Source organism: Lactuca saligna, chromosome 7 (genome assembly GCF_052625555.1).
Source record: "Lactuca saligna cultivar CGN05327 chromosome 7, ASM5262555v1, whole genome shotgun sequence".
Lineage (NCBI taxonomy): Eukaryota > Viridiplantae > Streptophyta > Magnoliopsida > Asterales > Asteraceae > Lactuca > Lactuca saligna.
Window position 1 is genome coordinate 67,648,761 of NC_136423.1, and position 22,151 is coordinate 67,670,911.

General features: G+C 39.2%; 1 pseudogene; it reads right to left on the reverse strand.

Moving 5' to 3' along the window:
- Nucleotides 1-12,440: 12,440 nt before the first annotated feature.
- On the reverse strand, nt 12,441-12,559 carry LOC145007626 (5S ribosomal RNA; annotated as a pseudogene).
- Between the last annotated feature and the right edge of the window lie 9,592 nt (nt 12,560-22,151).

Below are 22,151 nucleotides of genomic sequence, written 5' to 3' on the forward strand. Positions count from 1 at the left end.
CACAAACCATGTCACATCTTTTTTCATACATGGCCACCAATAATTGTGCTTCAAGTCAAGATACATCTTTGTATCCCCTGGATGGAAATAAAATCTCGATTTGTGGGCCTCCTCCATTAAAATCAGTCAATTCCCACCCGCATACTGTACCCCTACCCGCCCATGAAGTGTCAAAATCCCTCTAATGTCCATATCAAATGCTGAATTTTAACCGATCACCCGCTTACTCTTCCGATTTTCCTCTTTTATGGCCTCCGTCTGCACTTCTTTGATGATCTCTAAAACTGGAGTCATCACGGTTATCCTCATGCACACATCCTGCGTCGGGGTTGTTGGGTTTTGAGCATTCTAACACTCCTATGGTGTACATGTAACCCTAGAAATTGGTGGCTACCAGCTTTTGAGGATGGAACGCTTCGACGTTAATCAAAACATTTTGTCATTATATTGTAATCGATTTTGAAACATGTAACTTATGAAATCATGTAACTTTCTCGATGATAATTATAATGGTTGTATTTACTTTGAGCACTATTATACTCGTTATTGTGATACTATACATGAAGTCCTCCATCCCCAGACGTTTCCGCCATCCTTGGTTCGGGGGTGTGACAGATTGGTATCAGAGCATTTTTTATAGTGAACTTCGTATATCAAACCATACAAGATATACAAACTATAAACACAATGGGACTAAGATTCTCTGATTAAACTGTTTTCATACAATTGTACTTTTAAAAATAAAACATTATTTTTATGAAGAGTATAAGTACATACATGCATGTCGGTATAGTGTCACATCTACAAAAATCACAAAAAGTAAAAATGGATGAGTTGTACACTAACATTATGCCTTGGGACGTGTAATCAAGTTTGTGAGGAATATAGCCTGATCAACTATATTCGTCTGAGAAGTGACTAGCATATGCCAGGGGATAGTTGTAGTGAGCAACAAGTCTATCAAGCTACCAACACTTATACATGAACTACAATGAGAATCAAACAAAGTGTTTAAAATAATATAGGTGTATTTTATGTTACAAAAGCACAATATTTCTAGATTCATTATGTACCTCTTACACCCCTATTCTCATACATACGTCATGGCAGGATTTCATTTACCAGAAGACCCCTACTTTCCGAACCATGGAAACGGTGGACGGATAGAAGAAGAACCAGAAGAAGATCCCAAGTAAGTATTCAGGGAGGACCCCGAAGAGGCCGAAGAGGATGAACCCGATGAAGAAGAAGAAATTGATGAAGAAGAACTTGAAGAAGAATTGAAGGATAAAGAAAATGAGGAGGAGTCGAAGGAGGAACCAGAAGTCATCAACCCTCTTTACATAGCCAGGGTTCCCACGAACCGATTTTGGTTACAACGGACCTGAGCCCGTGTGACAACCGACAAGCTTCTGGTCTAGTCAAGGTCAATAAGTCAATCTGGTCAACTCAACTAGTGTTTATATGTTAAGAAATTCTTTATGTTTACTAATGTACACTACAATTCCTAATGCAAAGTAACACTTGAAAGTCCCATACGTTCAAATTTTAAAACCCTAATCTGATTTAGGGAAGTAACAACTCTATAACGTACTATTAAGTAACCTTCGGGGGTGTATAGCACTCAAAATGGGATGTAACTAAGCCTAAAGTCCTTACTCTACGAAGAAAAACATTAATAAGGTCTCCCGACAAAGTCTCTCTCAATCTCTCCCACTATATCTCTCTCTCTATCAAATCTATTCAAGTATGTGAAATCTCTCCCAAATTTCTCCAAGTATGTGACATCTCTCCCAAATCTCTCTAAGTATGTGAAATCTCTCCTAAATCTCTCCAAGTATGTGAAATCCCTCCAAGTATTTGAAATCTCTCCCAAATCTCTCCAAGTATGTGAAATCTCTCCCAAATATCTCTAAGTATGTGAAATCTCTCCCAAATCTCTCTATGTACCTTCCTTAGTCAAAAACAGCCCAAAACCAAATGAGGAACCCTCTGGTTCCTAAACCTCTTATTCAGAACCCTCTTAGTCCTAAACCTCTTGTCCAGAACCCTCTTGGTCCTAAACCTCTTATCCGGAACCCTCTTGGTCCTAAACCTCTTATCCGGAAAGCCTTCTAAGGAGCCAGGAGGAAGCACATCTTCGGAACTTCCCTTGCCTTGGACAACCTCACATGACTCCGGAAGATCTCGCCTCGCATCACTCTGGAAGGGCCTGCAGGCTTCGCACCTCGGACCGGACCACTGACTCCGCCTCCTGACTTCGGAATCGAGGAATTACTCTGGAACTGTGATATTTGGCTCCGAAACTCCCCTGTTTGCTTCGAAAATCCACCCTTGCTCCGGAAATTCAACATGGACTCTGGAATTCGCCTTTAAGCTTCGGATTTTCATCATTTTCAGGCTTTTTTTATCAATATAAGGCATTTTAACGTCGGGAATACCTCCAAACTCATATTTTTCATATATGGGACCCCTTAAACCACTATTTTATGCCAAAATTAATTATTTTAAACATATTTATATAAAATAATACCCAATATTTTAAGGAGATTGTAAGGAAATAAAGGGGTTTGACTTTGTGATGTGATGTAAATCCTTCATTTCCCATGCAAATCTCTGTTAAACACACATTGCCCATGTATAACAAGCTTTACCCACCAGACATCCATGCAAATGTCAAGTCGCTCCTTTATCCTCCCCTTTAGATACATGAACTCATTTCCCCCCTTATTCCACTTCTCACTCTTCACTTCCAGAAAACTCTCAAGAATACTCTCAACTCCTTCAAGCTCCAAGTTCATCTCTTCAAAGGAAATTCTGAGATTTCTTGGGTGGGTATTTTATCCTATTTGAATAATTATTCTTCACATTATTATAAGATTTCATTATATTTACCCACAAAAATTATTCTTAGAATCCTCTAAAGATTTAAGAATCTTCCAAGTTTTGGAGCTTGGAAACTTCCTCATCACTCTTCAAATCACCCAGCAAGCTAACCAAGGTGAGCTTCATACCCCACATTTTCAATATTTTAGTGTTTTTGGGGGAGAGTACAAGTCAAATCTTGTCTAAATACTTGAATAATTGCATGTATACATATGTGTGGATGTGTGTGTGAAATATTATTAAAATATTATTTTAGTAATATTCTTATGGACGTGAGTTTTTCACAATTTCATGAAGAATAGTAGGTAACTAAATCACCCCATAAAGGATGCTTTTGGTACAAAAGAGCCTCCCAACTATTGGGTGTGTCCAGCTTCACCCCTTTATCTATGCTTTCCTGTCTAGAGATAAAAGCTATAAAAAGAGACCTTGATAAGTTGGTACTAATTCTAGTAATTTTCGAAAATGGGAACCTTGTGACTATTTGCAAACTATTAGGGTTTATTTATAAATCTTGATAAATAATTTCACCAAGGAAACACACAAATGAAGCCTTTATGACAGAAAAATTCGCATGTCATAAAGTTGCTATCATGAGCTCACACAAGTCAATGTTATATATATATATATATATATATATATATATATATATATATATATATATATATATATATATATATATATATATATATATATATATATATATATATATATATATATAGATAGATAGACACACACACATACAAATCACAACTTGACAATTTTCCGACAAATTGATTCACACATAGTATTTTATAAAGAAAAGGGATGTATGCCGACTTTGATAATATCGACTCATTACGATAAATATTTCAAAGTGGATTGATTTCATCAAACGAAATGAACGAAACAAAATATCTGGTTACAACTATAACTATTATTATTTATTTAGTAAATAATGATTTTCACGATTTGCTCAAAGATCGGTTAGTATTCTAGTCAAACAAATCTTCACAGTACATATATTAATACAGTATTGTACGCTTTAAGTCCTGTAAGAGTTATAACTAGAGTATCATGGAGGGAGAGTGAGAATTTGTGTATAGATATGTACGGGGTTGACACCCCGCACCTTCGTTGTTCGTTACATCTAGACCGGCCAGTCTAGGGTGACAAATGTCTTGAACAAAACCGACGCCTGAAGAACGTCATAACAGGCACTTTGTCACATCAGTATGGTTATAACGACTCACTAGAATATATCAGAAACATATTTATACAGATTTAACCTTTGGTTTACAATCAACTATGTTTTGATTATCTCAATGATACTTTTCCATACAAGTGTTATGTTTTTACAAAAGGTACTATTTTTACACATCAGAAAATATAGGATTTTCTGGGGAAACGATTTGTACGATTTCGAAAATGATGATTTAAGACACACTTGCAACTATACTCGATTTGAAACAAGAATTACAACTATTTTGATAAGAAAATATTGGATTTTCTAGATTTCTAAACTAACACCGAAGTTTTTATACGAAAATGCTTAAGAACTCACCAACATATTTTATGTTGACCTTTTTGAAACGACTTGTATTCTTAGGAAATCAATAAGCAAGTTATGAATCGCGAACTAAAGATTAATTTGTTGTGTTTTGGAAATTTCTTTACTGATGTTTCTTTTGTGTATACTTGAAAACATAAACATGATATAGAACAATGTCAACTTGTATTATTGATGTATGATGTATGGGTTTGCTATGTTTCAATTATATACAATTGTTATGATACTGCACAATGACGTTACCCGCCTCCAGACATTTCCGCCGTTTTGGTCTGGGGGTGTGACACCCCGTTTGGCAACATAAATTGAAAGGTGGAGTCGTCAACAACGGCAACAGTCATCATTTGGCGATCAACGAGGTTACTACGACCTTAACCACAGAGGACCGACTGACAAGGCCCTCCCAGTTTTGATCCAACAAATCACGAACCTTGGAAATCAGAATAGGGAAACTGCCAACCTTGTTCAGGAGCTGAGTGTCGTTGTGGAAGTTGCCAAGGTGCGCACTCAAAATCTGGAAATAGACCACTATCCCAGGGATCGACTTATGGAGTACCTTGCCAACGTATGGGCAAAGGTAAGGGAGTATCAGGAAAGGCACCTGGCTCTCGAGGAGAGAGTAGTCATAGTCAAGCGTCGATTAACGGAGCTACAGGGAGCCTCGACCTCGTCTCAAGGCCCGTAAGGGACTAGTCGCCATGAGTAGTGTCCAAACTACTCATAAATCTTTATAAGTTAGATTTATAAGTATGCGTTGGTGCTACTCTTTTCTATATGTATGTACAATCCTACGATTATGTGGTTACACTACTCGAAGGAGCTTAATGCCTTCAAAAACTTCTCTTTTCAATGATGTGATACTGACCTGTGTCAAGGTCAAATTTTCCGAACTCTATGTACAAAAATCATATAAATGAAAATTAGCATGCATATTATATTTCATTGGCGGTGTTATCACTAAATTCATATAAAATACATGTCGTTGCTTATGTTGATTCTACAACTACTTGGTGAGGAAATAAAGTCATCTGCAATTAAGATTCTATCGATTTAGAAATGTTGGTTCCGCTTTAGGTTATGTTCCTTGTTTGGTTGTAGACTTAGGGAAAACACATTAGATTCAACGATCTATTCGATCTTAATTGCATATAACAATCATACACTAAGGAGATGTAGAAGGACCTGGCATGGATCAATTCATGAGTTTGCACTCTAGCACTACTAAATTCATGGGATTAAAATCGTATGAACTCTTCAGCATGAATTACTTACAATTACTTAAATAGACGGAACATAATGCAGACAATTTTAGTTCAATAAAAACCGACTATTCACTACTATTCATGGCTTACCAAAAATTTCAAATTTGTGGTAGAATTATGCCACCGTGGAAAAATCTGAGGCCTTCTCACAACATATCACCCCCTCCGCCACCATATCTCCACCACCACCTCCACAGTTTGACCCCACCATGTTCCAAGCTGCTGTAACAGCAGTTGTGGCAGCTGCAATGTCAATAATTGGTACAAACGACACTGGTGGTCCAGGAAATGGTGCTACTACCTCCAACCAGGGGGGACAGTTAGGGACGTTCGAAGGAATGTTCCTATAAAGATTTTTTGAATGGAAAACCCAAATCCTTCAAAGGAATCGGGAGCGTCATCGCTCTTATGCAGTGGTTTGAGAAGACTGAATCAGTCTTTGAAATATGTGCCTGTCCTGAAGCAAGCAAAGTAAAATTTGTAGCTTACACCTTCACTGACCGAGCCCTTACCTGGTGGAATGCTCATGTGAAATCTTTAACTCTCCCAGTGGCGAACGCGATGAGCTGGGATGATCTCAAAGTCCTTATTCTAGCGGAATATTTCCCAAGGGGGGGGGGATTCAGAAATTGGAACAGGAACTTTGGGGCCTTAAAATGGCAGGCTTTGACATTGCATCATACACAGCCAGATTCAGCGTTCCTGCCATACTATGTCCTGGGTTGGTCACCCCGGAAAGCAAAAAGGTGGAAAAATACATATGGGGATTAACACCCCAGATCCAAGGAAATGTGTTGGGTTCAAAGCCGACTACTTTTGATAGTGCCAAGCAATTGGCACAATAACTCATCGACCCCCGTGCCAGCCATGGCACCGTGGTGGCCACTTCCGAACAAGCAAAAGGGGGAAACAACAAAAGGAAGTTCTGGAACAACAAGAAAAACCAACCAACCCAGGAACCTGCCAAGAAGCAACAAGTAGTGACGGTTCGTGCTGCCACTACCACCACCGCTCCAACTCCTCTGAGACAGTACACTGGGAATCTTCCCAAATGTAACAAATGCAACTTTCATCATACTGGCCCTTTTTGCGAGACACACTGCAACAAATGTAACAAGAAAGGGAATATTGCCCGTTTATGCAGGGTGTCTGCTCAACAAGCCAACCCGACCGCCAACGTCGGAGCAAGCTGAGCATGCTATGGCTGCGGGGAAACTAGGCACTACAAGAGGGACCGCCCAAAATCTAGAAACACAAACATCGGCGGTGTCGAAGGGTATTGGCCTTAGGGCATGGGGAAGTAATGGAAGATCCCACAGTGGTTACCGGTACGTTTCTCCTCAATAACTCATATGCATGCATGTTATTCGATAATGGAGCGGAGAGGAGTTTCGTTAGCCACAAATTCAAACAATTATTAAAACAAAATCCCCAATCACTAAAAGATACATATGTCATAGAAATGGCAAATGGAAAGATAGAAATCACTAACAACATATACTCAAGGTGTATCCTCACTTTAGACAATCACTCATTCAAAATCGATCTATTGTCGGTCTCAATAAAAAGCTTTGACATCATCATTGGCATGGATTGGTTAAGCTCAAATCATGCTGACATTATGTGTTACAAAAGGGTCATTCGCCTTAATCTGCCAAGTGGCGAAACTCTCTTCATCTACGACGACAAACCTAGTGCGAACCTACAAATCATCTCTTGCGTCAAAGCACAAAAGTATCTTTGTAAGGAATACCACGCTTTCTTAGACCACGTAGTCGATTAAAAGCAAGAGGATAAAGACATCAAGGACATTCTGGAGGTCTGTAACTTCTATGACATATTCGCAGAAGACCTTCTCGGAGTCTCGCCCGCACGACATGTCGAATTTCGAATCGATCTAATCCCTGGAGCTACCCCGTAGCCAAAGCGCTATACCGCTTAGCGCCAACTGAGATGCAGCAACTATCCAGTCAACTAAACAAACTGCTAAGCAAAGGATTCATCTGACCGAGTTTCTTGCCTTGGGGAGCACTAGTCTTGTTTGTGAAGAAAAAGGATGGATCGGTCTGTATGTGCATCGATTATTGCGAGTTGAACAAACTTACCATCAAAAACCGATACCCTCTACCCCGAGTCGACGACTTATTCGACCAACTCCAAGAAGCGACTTACTACTTAAATATCGATCTGAGGTTGGGATACCATCAACTATGAGTCCAAGAGGAGGATATTTATAAAATGAAGTTTAGAACCCGGTACGGTCGCTACGAGTTCGTAGTGATGCCCTTCGTACTAACAAACACACCCGCTGTGCTCATGGATCTAATGAACCGGGTGTGTCATCCTTACTCAGACAAGTTCGTAATTGTCTTCATAGACGACATCTTGGTCTACTCTAGGAGTAACGAAGAACGCAACCAACACCTACGACAAGTATTGTATGCAAAATTTTCAAAGTGCGAATTTTGGATCCGAGGGTGAGGTTCCTTAGTCATGTAGTTAGAAAGGAAGGGATACATGTGGATACTTTAAAAGTTAAGGCAATTGAAAACTGGTCGAATGTCACACCCAAAATCAGGAACGACGGAAATGTTATGGGGCGGAGGACGTCATGTACAGTATCACAACAATGAATAGTAGTAAACAAGAAACAACATCATTCATTGCATTAATAATATAATTTTAATACAAGTGTTCTGACATGTTTAATAGACACTAAAGTATAAATCATAATGAAAGATGAGTCTTGAAGGAGCTCCATCTTCTCTAAACCTTGCATCGGTACCTGTCTACTGTTGACCTGAGGATACAAGTTATTTTGAAAGAGAGTATCAGATTTAAAGTTGGTGAGATCATAAGTATTTTAGTGTCTGAATTTATAAGAAAGTATTTGTAAGTATATGAAGTGTAAGTATGTAAAAGTTTTGAACCTCCTAGAAAACCCTATGTTTCCTACTAAAAGTAGCCTTCTGCCAAGGCATCTAGTATCTAACTATGTCTCTTGTAAGAGTGTGTATTTTCCCAAATCTGACTATCATTAACCAAAAATATAGTATTTACATTACCGTGCATTGTGTGAATGTTCACGAAGTGAATGTAATGGGGAAATAATATAGTACTGTAGTATTATAATAAGTGACTACTGCTGTACTAACTACCTTAAACCAAATGAAATTTAAAGTACCATGTGATCGACCTGTATCCTACTACCGACTCAATAGTAAAACGATGATGTAATATGCCGTAAGAAATGACATTTGGCACCCGTAGACTTACAAGTCCCACTGTAGCGAGCAGCAAGGTGTAGGATAGTCAATCCAGTATAGATCTATACGCAAACTCATACGCTCCCCAATTAAGGAGATTCTGGATACAAAAACGGTCATGGCAGGTAGTGCCATGCCCCGTTTAGTGGCTGACATAAATGTATTAATGTATATGTAATGTATGTGCTAGCTGTATTGTGTGTTCTTTCTCTGTCTAGCCTGTATTGTAATGAACTGTGTGTACTAGCTGTATTGTGTGTTCTCTCTCTATCTAGCATGTATAGTAATGTATTGTGTGTACTAGCTATATTGTGTGTTCTCTCTCTACCTAGCATGTAGTGACTCATGTATGAACTGACTCATTGTATTACTCTAGTAATAGTATTAGTAATTTCCTAAACTACGCCTATCGTAGTTTACTAGTAATATGACCTGTACGTATGAACATGAACGTATACCCTTGCTACTCAAGGGTATTGAATTGACTGATAGAAATTTTATGTCTATATATGTATACATAATATATAACTAATATTTAGACGACCTTCAGACGGATAACCAATGCCCTAAAGCTACATCCCAACGAGGAAAAGGAGATAAAGCGAGCTAGCATTCCTAAGTCCTTTAAACATTACTTATATAACTATACATATATAGGCATGCAATTGACAATATAAAAGCATAAAATAAGTTTTGTAAAACCATTGAAAAGTTTAGTAACTAAGAAAGGATGACTTGACGTCAGTTTGTAAAGCGATTTGAAAGCAGTTTATTTGATAAGAACAGTTTTAAGTATAAGGAAAACCTTTGTTTGAAACACAAATGTAAAAGGGTTTGAAAAGAAACATTCAGTATGAAAGACAATTTGATAAAGAGTTTTAAACAAGTAAAATCGTTTTGGAAAGCCATTTGAAGTATTATTTCTGGTAAAACAGCTAAAAGGGTAGTAAATCCATTTGTATGCTACTTATTAATCACATGCGATTGATATAATAACTAGCATGATTCAACTTGTATCCCCCCCCCCCCATAAAAGCATTTAAAAACATTTAAAACATTCATTAAGGGGTATGAACTCACCTGTAGCAAGTGGTTGGGATGAACGGACTAAATAGGATGCTAAGTGTCAAGTGAAGACTTGAGCACACACAAGGATCCTAATTAACATATATTAACACACACACACACATATGTATATATATATATATATATATCCGATTAGTCTTTAAACAACTAATTAACCAAGATTAGACATCCTAAGACATGCAAAACACTTGTTCCAAGTGCTATAAGTCCTAAGGATTGTATCTAAGGGTTGTAGGACCTTGCTATTGCGTTTGGGGTTCAAGGGTAAACTCCCTTGGAGTTTACGGTTTTGTGACCAAAACCCCATGGGTTTACGGTCGTAAAGACATGGGTTTACGGTTGTAAACTCATGTTCTTTTGACCATTTGTTTCTTTGAAGCTCTACAAGCCATTAGAAGCAATTCTACTTTGAAGCATAGCTCTATGGAAGTGTTTGTGGCAACAAAACACTCTTATATGTAGTTTACGACCCATGGACCACTATTCCATGTGTTTACGGTCGTAAACACATATGATCTAAGGTCTTTTGACGTTTTCAAGTCCTAAAAACATCAAGGAAGGGGTCTAAACTAGATTACAAAGCTTGTGAAGGGACTAGGGCCACTTTGGCACACTTTTTAGGGTTTACAGTCCAAGAACATCTTGGACCGTAAACACCTTTGATCTTCACTTTCTTGGTTGTTTTCTTGACATATGGAAGCATAAGAAGCCTTAAGATACTCTAGGATAGAAGTACTTACAAGATAGAAGCTTGGAATGGTACCAAAAGGCCAAGAACACTAGTGTGTGTTCTTGGTGTTCTTGAAGATCTAACCTTTTGGAACACTTTTTATGGATGGAAGTGTGTTAAAACACTAGATTAAGTGATATAACAACTTAAAAGGGTTAGAAACACTTACTAGGTTGAAGATCTAGAAGAAAAATTCGAAGCTACTTGAGAGAGAATTGAGTTCTAACTTTGAAATGGTGAAAAAGTGATTTAAATGGATAAGTGTCATATATATACCAGTAGGGTTTACGGTCCAAATACCATTTGGGCTGTAAACTCTAATTCCTGAAGTTTTTGGAACTCTATTGTTGCACAATAAACTCTAGGGCATCCTCTCTCCTGATATCTCCTTAAGTGTTAATCCTAAAATACTCAAACTTATTCCAAAAAGCTTGAAAATTAGCAAAAACTGTTTTGACTTCTATTGAAGTAAACGGTTGTACATAATAGAAATTTTGGGTTGTCACATCATCCCCCTTTTAGAAGGAATTTCATTCCGAAATTAGAATTTAGGCAAAGGAAGTAAGAATGAATAATCGATCCAAAAAGTGGGGATACTTCCTGATCGATTGATTCTCGCGCTCCTAGGTGAATTTGGGTCCTTGGTTGGCATTCCAGTGAACCTTCACTAAAGGGAAACGACTATGAGTCATTCACATGACCTCACGGTCCATGCTCACTACGGTTCTTCCACGTATGTGAGGCTCTTGTGGAACTCGATCTCTTCGAGTGGGATTTCAAGAGTCTCGTCAGATCAATACTTTTTGCAAGTCCGAGACGTGAAGAGTAGAATGTACGTTACTAAGCTCATGAGGTAGATTGAGTTTGTGAGATACACGGCCGATTATGGTAAGAATCTCGTAGGTCCTAACTATCTTGAATTTAGCTTTCCATGCTTTACGAAGCGTATTAAGCCTTCCCAGAGTGAGTCTTCCAAAAGAATTTGGTCTCTCACCTGGAGTTCCAAGGGTTTCTCTCTCTTGCTTCTCTTCCCAGTCAAGGGCCACTCCCTCCTAGGTCAAAGTCATAAGAAGTTCCGTAATTTGAGAGGAGTTCTAAATGGACTACTATAGTAGGTCTGCAAGACCTAGAATTTGGCGAATTCCCGACGGCATCTTTGGTGCTGACAAATTCTCAACGGTTTTGATAAATTGCAAGGGTCCTCAAGAATTTCCACATCACTAATAGTGTGTCTTAGGAAATTTTGACTCTTCAATTCCAAAACTCGTATTTAGAGAACTTCACGCAACGCTTCTCTAATCGTATTGGTTCCATGGTTTGTTGTAGATGCTCTTTATGATTTCCTTCTTACTACGAGGGTAGATAAGTAAGTCATTTACAAGGTTAATAACGAACTGATCCAAGTAAGAATGGCGTACCCTATCCATTAAGTTCATGAGTACTACGGATGTATTGGTCCTATCCGAGGGGTATCACTACGGACTAGTAGTGTCCGTATCGAGTTCGGAAGGTTGTCTTCGGGACATCCTTCTCTAACACTCGAAACTGGTGATATTCGGATCTCAGGTCCATTTCTGAAAAGTAATTCATTTCTTGCGGTTGATCAACCAGTTCATCTATGCGAGGCAGAAGGTAATAATTTATAATGGAAGTCCCGTCGAGGTCTGCACCACGAGGACTCCCCAAGGTTTTACCCATCATAGTACTACACTCACCCAAGCACGCTTAACTGTAGAGTTCTGATGGGATCCGTTGCATTAGTGTTGGTATGATCGCACCCACTGAAGTCGATCTTCTGGAAGAATAAGACCGGAGCCCTCAAAGGTGAGGTGATTGGTCTTCTCATTCCGTTGCTGAGTAGTTTGCTAAGTTGTCCGGACTATTCTTGTATCTCTGTAGATGTTTAGACTGTAGGGCGATCTGGTTGTAGGAGTCGTACTGGGTTCTAAGTTTGTTCACATGACGATGCAATTACTCGTAGTCTTGGGCAGTCTTCGTCCTGAAGTTCATATTAGAATTCATACATGGTTTATCGATCACAGTCTCGTGGATACGAGTCGTATATAATTAAGATTGAAGAGGTAGTCGAATAAATGCTTCCCATTTAACCTCACATCCCAACGAGGAAAAGAGTTAAAGTGAAACCATCAATTCTAAACCTGTAGAACCTTGATTATATACCACCCCTTTGTATACATTCTTCAGTGATAGATCAACAGTATGGGTCTTTGGATTGAACTTGACGTACTGTATGAGTGGTACTTCAGGGAGGTTTGCTGAGGTTTCTTGAGAAAGGATTGGAAACATGAGGTACTTTATGCATGAGTACTTCGGAGTTTTGGAATTATGGCTTCGCTAGAAAGGCGATTTCGGAGAAAGAGATGTGCACACGAAACTGGTATTGCGAGGATCGAGTTGACTCAAGTTGTATGATAATGTCGGAATCATATGGGAACTAAAGACATTAGATTTGAACATAAGGCGTTACACACAAAACACAACAGTGCAACCTTTAACATAGTTACAATACTTTAGATTTACTACAAGACTAATGTTGCGAAAAAGGTATACTACAAAAGACAAGTATACGCAGCACGAGCATCCCTTTGATGATGGGATCTCGCAAAAGATAAGACTCTAGTTGCACTAGTTTTGAACAGTTTATAAGTCTGCTACAACAAAACGCCCTAATTACATTAACGTGGGTCCGGAGTAGTCTCTCCTACGGCAATGATTCTTAGTATTTTCCCGTCTGCGTCGGAGTTCTTTGTTATTGGGCAATCCTTCTTGAAGTGCCCTATCTCACCGCATTGGTGACATATCGGGCTAGCACCAACATTGGTGGTGGAAGTGATGTGTCGAGTTAGAGTTATGTGGACATGGGTATTTTCCTTGTTCATCCACTTTGAAACTTTCCTTTCATAGGGTTTGGGTCCAGTTTTACCACCACCATCGCAAGCCTGGTTGACTCCGATGTCAGGGGCTTGAGTGATGGGTCGTGCTGGCGCTCGACAGCTACGAGCATGGTGCCCTACTTTTAGGCAATTGCAACATTGCATTTCATGGCAAACCCCATGATGATGAAAACTACACTTATCACACTTCGGAAGTTTTCCCTCGTATGGTCTGCTCGGTACTGGGATGGCAGGGGTTGCCACTTGTTGCTATTGCATGGCAAGTCTTTGGGATCGCTTGCGTTCCTTCTGAGCTTGGCGCTTTCGTTTCCTGTTTTCTGTTTTTCGGCTTTGCGAGCATGCGACTGTTATCATTTGATGACTTCCTGGATTGATACTACTATCGGGGTGGTCAACTCCTTTGTCAACATAGCTTATGTTGATAGCGTTGCGGTTTGCAAGGATAGCTGTCATGGTAGCTGTTACGGCAGTCGTAACTGCGACTTGGAAAGTAGCGGCATCCATGGGAAAAGCAGGGATTACATTGTTCGACTGACTATTTCCGGATGACGACATGATTCTATAACACGAAAGAAAAGGATTTCGTGAGCTATTATGGTTGAACTTAGATGTAGTCCGATCGTTCATGAAAAGAGTAAGAGTATGTTCTCGAAGGTTTGACCTACATCCCTGTGATGCAACCCTAGTAAAGAGTACAAGTAAGTTCATAGAATGGTCTCAAGACGTTTTGTCGTTCAAGCTTAGGAATTATTGATTGGTGGATAATATGATCCAACCTTTGAAAGAGGCTTGAAGATGATCCCGGGGTTAAATTACTGTAGTCCAAACACTTGACTAAAGCAAGTTTCAGATAGACCCCAATGAAGATATGACGAAAGTATTTAATCAAAGAGTGACACAGAAGTTAGTCGACTATCAATATCATCAATGTTTAAGATGTAATAAGTTTGGGAAAAATTGACCTTGTAGTAGGTCTTACATCACATCTGGAGTAGAAAAGTCTTTGACAGCATAAAGACCTAACTAAAGTACTTACAGTACAAGGTAGTCACATAGATAAGTGCTACACAGAACATAGATAGGAACACGGTTCTTTAAAACAAAGAAGGGAAGTAAAGTATCTCCTACTGGCGACGGTCACCCCTATGGTGAACCCTTAGTTCAGCTAGTTTACGTTCCATATCAAGCAGGTATCTTCCGTATACCCTCTGACGTACTCGGAGCTCTATGACTCCAACTCAGGTTTCATCTAGTGCTTGCAGCATGGTTTTGTGGTCCCTCTCAGATCTCTCACGAGCATTTTCAAGGTGATTGGTGCGAAGTATATGCATTCCTCCATTGGTGTCAACTTTTGCGATACGATGTAGAGTTGTCCTGCATTAAAGCTGATACTCTCTTTCAAAATAACTTGTACTCAGGTCAATAGTAGACAGGTACCGATGCAAGGTTTAGAGAAGATGGAGCTCGTTCAAGACTCATCTTTCATTCTGATTTATACTTTAATGTCTATTAAAAATGTCAGACCACTTGTATTAAAATTATATTATTAATGAAATGGATGATGTTGTTGCTTGTTTACTATTATTCATTGTTGTGATATTGTACATGACATCCTCCACCCCAAAACGTTTCCGCATTCCTGATTTTGGGGTGTGACATCGACACCAAGGACGCCTACAGAAATCCGCTAGTTCTTAGGCCTCGCCGGCTACTACAGGAGGTTCATCCAAAACTTCTCCAAAACTGCTAAACCACTTACCACCCTGACTCAGGAGGGAGTAACCTTCGACTGGGGAGAAAAGCAAGAAGTTGTGTTCCAAACTCTAAAGCATGCTCTATGCAGCGCTCCGATTCTATCCCTAGTAGAAGGAAACGAAGACTTCATGGTCTTATGTGATACATCTAACTGGGGGCAGTGGTGTTCGCTCTAAAGATCTGGAGGCACTACCTCTATGGGACAAAGTGTACCATCTTCACTGATCATAAAATCCTTCAGTACATCCTCAATCAAAATGAGCTCAACAATGAGGCAGAGACGATGGGTGGAGCTACTAAATGATTACGAATGCAAAATTCGTTATCACCCAGGCAAAGCCAATGTAGTAGCTGTCGCCCTCAACTGAAAGGACTACTCGGGCCATCTTGTAAGGTCGTTAACCATGACAATCCATTTACACCTATCTACGCAAATTAAAGAGGCTCAACTGGAAGCCCTGAAACCAGAAAACGTAACAGGTGAAGCTCTAAGAGGAATGGATAAGAACCTAGAAATCAAGGGCGACTGAATACGCTATTTCATGAATCGCATCTGGACACCAAAGTTTGGGGGATTTAGGGACGTCACCATGAATGAAGCACACAAAATTCACTACTCCATTCATCCAGGTTCAGACAAGATGTACCTGGACCTCAAGAAACTCTATTGGTGATCGAACATGAAAGCCGAAATTGTTGCCTTCGTGAGTAAGTGCCTGACTTATGCCAAAGTCAAGGTTGAATACCAAAAATCATTGGGTCTGTTGCAATAACCAAAAATACCCGAGTGGAAGTGTGAACGGATCATAATGGATTTCATAACCAAACTGCCTAAGACAACAGGTGGTCTCGATACCATTTGGGTGATCGTTGACAGGCTGACAAAGTCCGCACACTTCCTACCAATGAAGGGGACCGATAAAATGAATAGGCTGACCAAGATGTACAACAAGGAAATCGTGAGGTTGCATGGGGTGCCAAAGTCCATTATCTCAGACAATGATAGTTGATTTACCTCGCGGTTCTGGCAGTCACTCCAGAAATCCTTGGGAACTAGGCTGGACATGAGTACAACCTATCACCCACAAACTGACGGGAAAAGTGAGAGGACCATTTATACGTTAGAAGACATGATTAGAGCGTGTGTGATAGACTTTGGCAAAGCTTGGGATTCCCATTTACCACTTATCGAATTCTCGTACAATAACAGTTATCACTCTAGTATCAAGGTTGCTCCATTCGAAGCCCTCTATGGCTGGAAGTGCAGGTCACCGCTGTGTTGGGCTAAAGTGGGTGACACACAACTAGCAAAGGGGCAAGTCCCTAACAAAACCCTCACCGGTACCAGAGATCATAAGAGAAACCACCGAAATGATTGTCCAAATTTGGGAATGGTTAAAGGCTTCCAGGGACAGATAGAAAAGTTACATGGATAACAGAGGAAGGCCTTTCGAATTCCAGGTTGGAGATCGAGTGTTGTTAAAAGTCTCACCCTAGAAAGGCTTGATATGTTTCGGTAAGCAAGGAAAGCTGAATCCGAGATACATTGGACCATTTGAGATGCTCTCTATGATTGGACCGGTAGCATACAAGCTTCGACTACTACAAGAACTCAAGAATGTACATCCTACCTTCCATGTGTCCAACTTGAAGAAGTGCTTATCCGACGATACTCTTCTTATTCCTATTGATGAGATTGAAATCAATGAGAATCTCCACTTCAGGGAAGAACCAGTATAAATCATGGACCGAGAAATCAAAAGAACGAAATAAAGTCACATTCCCATTGTGAAATTCTGATGGAATGCTAAGTGAGGACCCGAGTTCACCTGGGAACACGAAGACCAGATGAAACAAAAATATCTATATCTTTTTCCCAACTCTAGAAATCCCAATCAAAACACTAATTTCGGGACAAAATTCCTTCTAACGGGGGATGGTGTGACAACCGTAAAATTCTAATCAAGTCAAAGTCGACAAAAGTCAACAAGTCAAACCGATAAACTCATGTAGTATTTGTATGATAGGATATATTCTATGTCTTCTTATGTGCATTTTTTTATCATAATGAAAAGTATCACTTAGAAGCTTCTAAAGTTCGGAAATTCTAAACCCTAATCAGGATGATTGATGAAGCAACTAGATAAAACATTATTACATACCCTCCAAGGGCGTATAACACTCATAACGAGGCTTAATGGGGTTTACAAACCTTGCATTGCGAAGCTAAACACTCACAAAGGTCACAAACATGGTCTCTCTTAACCTCTCTCTATCTATCTATCTATCTATCTATCTATCTATCTCTCTCTCTCTCTCTCCCAAATCACTCTCAAAATCCCTTTTAACCTTTTATAGTCACCCAGGGCATCTCAATCCTTAACTTAGTCAAAAACCACTCGAAACGGGAAGATTAATGGATAAAAAAACTTAAAGGGGCGAAGCGTCTCTTAGAGCCAAAACTACCCTAAGGGGCGAAGCCTCTCTTAGAGCCAAAACTACCTTAAGGGGGGAGCCTCTCTTAAAGACAAAACTACCTTAAGGACCGAAACTGCTGAAGACCGAACCTTCGGTCCTCGGTTCCATCCCACCTTTGGTTCTCGGCTCATTTCGCCTTCGCTTCCCACTCGAACAATTTCACACGTGAGACTTATCAGACTGAAACTACTTTTTGTCCTCAGCCCATAGACCGAACCTACCTTCGGTTCTCAAGCTTCTTTGACAGAACCTCACATCAGAGTACTAAGCCTCACAGATTCGCTTCTTTCTTCCCGATTTTTGACCACTTTCACGTTTTAAGCCCATTTTGATGATTTTGATGGGGGATTTTCACCTAAACTCACATTTTGACATATAAGACCCCATATATTCATATTTTAATCATATTTTGGGGAGATCTTTATCATACATAATATCTTTTGTACAAGACATTTTCTAAGGGTTGGTTGACTTTTCCATTAAGTTATGACACCATACCCACTTTATGCTAGTATTCACTCCTTACCATATCAAATTACAGTCATTTTATGCATCTTCCAACACTCCATTTGACTTACTTACAGTAAATCCACCTAAAAGATCTATATCTCACTCACTCCCCAAAAGAATTATTCATAATATTCTTAAAACAAATACTCTCTGTCTCTCTCTTTCTCTCTTTCTCTTTCTCTCTCTCTCTCTCTCTCTCTCTTAATTTTCCTCTCTAAAGCTTGAAATTCCCATGAAGTTCTTAAACTTCTCCTCCACGCTTGGTAAGTAACTTCATCCCACTCTTGAATATTCTACACTCTTTCACTCAAATCATGTATTTTGTCCTTAGATCTTCAAATCCTCAAGCATTCTCCAAGTGTTCTTGACTTGGAAACCCCCTCTCTTCAACATCCACCTCAAGGAATCACTCAAGGTGAGTTCATACCCCCTTCTTTTCATGTTTTTAACTAGTTTTATGGGGGGGAGAATACAAGTCACCACATCAAAAACATGCTTAAACTCAAATGACAGCTTTCAACAGAAAAGTTATGGTTCAATCACGAATGTTTTGACCATCTTAAACTAGATAAATTTCAAAACTGTTCAGCATGCAAGTAGTTCAGGTTTATACCTTTAAAATGACTACTTTCACATATTCATATAATTTTTCTACAATTTACGGTGATTTTTACAAAATTGCCTATCATTGTAGCTAAGATTTCGGACCAGTCAGTGAAAATGGTCATTTTGACACTAGATAAAGATAATTAAAAATCATAATAAAATTTTTAAGTATACCAGACATATTTTCTAAACTTTCTAAAGTTTACGGATTTAGATTTTGACTCTCAATGATTTTTCTGTGATTTCTACAAAAAAACTGGGACATAAAATAAAAAATATATAACTAATAGTTTACAAGTTATTCACACTTTGTAATGTGTTGAGCAAAGTGTTTATTTATGATGAATACATATTTTACATGTGTTTTCTGTTAAGTTACATTTAAATAACAGAAATTACTCATTTATTGTAAGGGTCATTACAAACATACAAGATGAAACATAATAAGTATAGTTTATGTTTTGCTAAACTACTAATCACTATGAAAAGGGTTCAACTCTCACTACAAATGGGTTTTCATCACTACATGATAAAATATAATAGGTATAGTTTATAGTTTCTTACACTAAAAATACAATACAATAAGGAGTTCAATTTCACTACTGAAAAGATTTTTCATTCACTCTACACGTAAACTCGTTAACGTAAATTGTGAGACACTACTTCATTGTACTCTTAGAGTACGGGTTAAAATTCCTGAAAGTTATAATCATAGTCTCTTGTAGGGAGAGCATGATAGTTTTATGTAGATCTACTTTGGGATTGACAACCCACACCCAAGCTGCTTGCAATAGCCCGACAGGCCGGTTGGGGGTGACAAATGTCATAACAATTTCCGACGCCTGAAGAACGTCGCAACAGGTCTACTATGTCATAGCATGGTTATAACGACTCACATAGGGAGATAACGACACATATATTTTACGGGAATTTCCACATTTAAAAAGGGGTTTTATTTTATGAAACTGCATTCACTACTATAAGTATGGTAAAATACTTGTACATTTCAGCCTTTGGGTATTAAGGCTACAAACCATTTTATAAGGAAAATATGGGATTTTTCTTGTGTATACTTTACATTCTCAAAGAAAGGATTTATACTCTAAATACAAAAGCTTATGCACTCACCAACTTAATTGTTGACACTCTTTCAAATTACTTGTATTCTCAGGTAATCAATAGAAATTGGTGGCTACCAGCTTTTGAGGATGGAATGCTTCGGTGTTAATCAAAATATTTTATCATTATATTGTAATCGATTTTGAATCATGTAACTTGTGAAATCATGTAACTTTATTGATTATAATTATAATGGTTGTATTTACTTTGAGCACTATTATACTCGTTGTTGTGATACTATACATGAAGTCCTGCATCCCCAGAAGTTTCCGCCATCCTTGGTTCGGGGGGATGACACTAATCAGCCTTGTGTGTTATTGAGCTATTTCTTGCCATCTTTGTGATTTAAAGCTAGAAGACGGAAGCAAAGGCTTGGACTTGCAGAAGGAAGGTCGGAGATCAAGAACTAAGGACTCATTTCCGTCTTCATAGATGTATAAAGCTTATACCTTAGTTGTTATTCACTTAGATCTCCTTCTTAGATAGTATGTTGTCATTTTTGAGCCATTGCCAAGGTCAATACGAGATTTGAACCTTTGGGGATGAAAGGACTTTAGATTTGGGCACTCTTGAGCTATAGAAGCTCAAAGTTGCCACCTTTATTCAGGTATGGAGCAATTTTATGGCTTAGACCTTCATTTTGGCTTGGATTGGGTGTTTTAGCTTCATAACACCATGCATGTACGTAAAGTTAGCAACTTTACGTGTAATGCTAGTCTAAGGAGTCCAAATCTATGAGTTAGAAGCATTGAAATGGATTAGAATCGACTGAATACATATGTTACATGGAGGACTCGATGAGTTCTTCTTGGACTTGGCGAGTCCGGTTGTGAACCCTAACTCCTTTTTCTAGTTGTGAGTGAATCCATTGGGTTTAGGAGAGGAATCAACGATTTGGATAATATTAGGACTCGGAAGCTGAAAAACTTGACGAGTCCAAGGAGGGACTCGGTGAGTTAGTCAATATGTACCGATGATATGACAGGAAGAACTCGACGAGTCTGAGGAGGGACTCAATGAGTTGACTCAGTTGATCACGTGTCTAAGTTGTTCATAAACTCACCAAGTTGGGAGATGACCCGACGAGTTGGGGTTAACTGGGAATTTACCTCAACTTTGACCTTGACCAGAATGTTGAATTTGACCAGGGTTAAAATGGTCATTTAATCCTGAGAAGGATCATTAGATTTTGACTAAGTATTATTGTGATATTGATAGTCGGGGTGTCGTTGGAGCAGTTGTTAGATATTCCTCACTGCGAGATTTCACAAACAGCTTTGCGAGGTAAGTTTTCCTCTAGTAGGAACGGGTCGAAGGCACCAATGTCAGTCCGTTTATGTATGTTAGCATATGCCGGACTTAGGTCCGATGCCGGGGATAGCCCGATGTAGCTTATATGTTCCAGACTTCTGTCTGATGCCGGGGCGGTCCCGAGAAGCGTTTATGTATGCTTGATGTCTTTGTGATTCTTACATGTTATGTGTTATGTGTTATGGGCTTCGGTCCGATGCCGGGGCAAGCCCGATGAATATTTAGCATGTATGTTATGTTGTATGTATGCCAGACTACGGTCCAATGTCGGGACAAGCCTGAGGATTGTTTATATGCTTAAGATATGTGTTTATGCTATATAATAGGTTGTATGTATGCTAGACTTCGATCTGATGCCGGAGCAAGCCCGATGCTCGATGCGCTCGGATGTCGGGCGGGGCCCGATGCAGTGGGATAGGCCCAAGTTATGCCTATGTTTTGTGTTTATGTTATTTGCATTATTGATGTGTTTACATGTATACCGGATTTCGGTCCGATGTTGGGCGGGGCCCGATGTAGCGGGAAAGGCCCAGTGTATGGTATGTGGTAGTATGGGGAGACTCACTAAGCTTTGTGGTTACAATTTTCAGTTTTGGTTTCAGGTACTTCCATTAGCAAGGGGAAGGGCTCGGGATGATTACATGACACACACCACCGTTTCAGACTGGGATTGTTTTA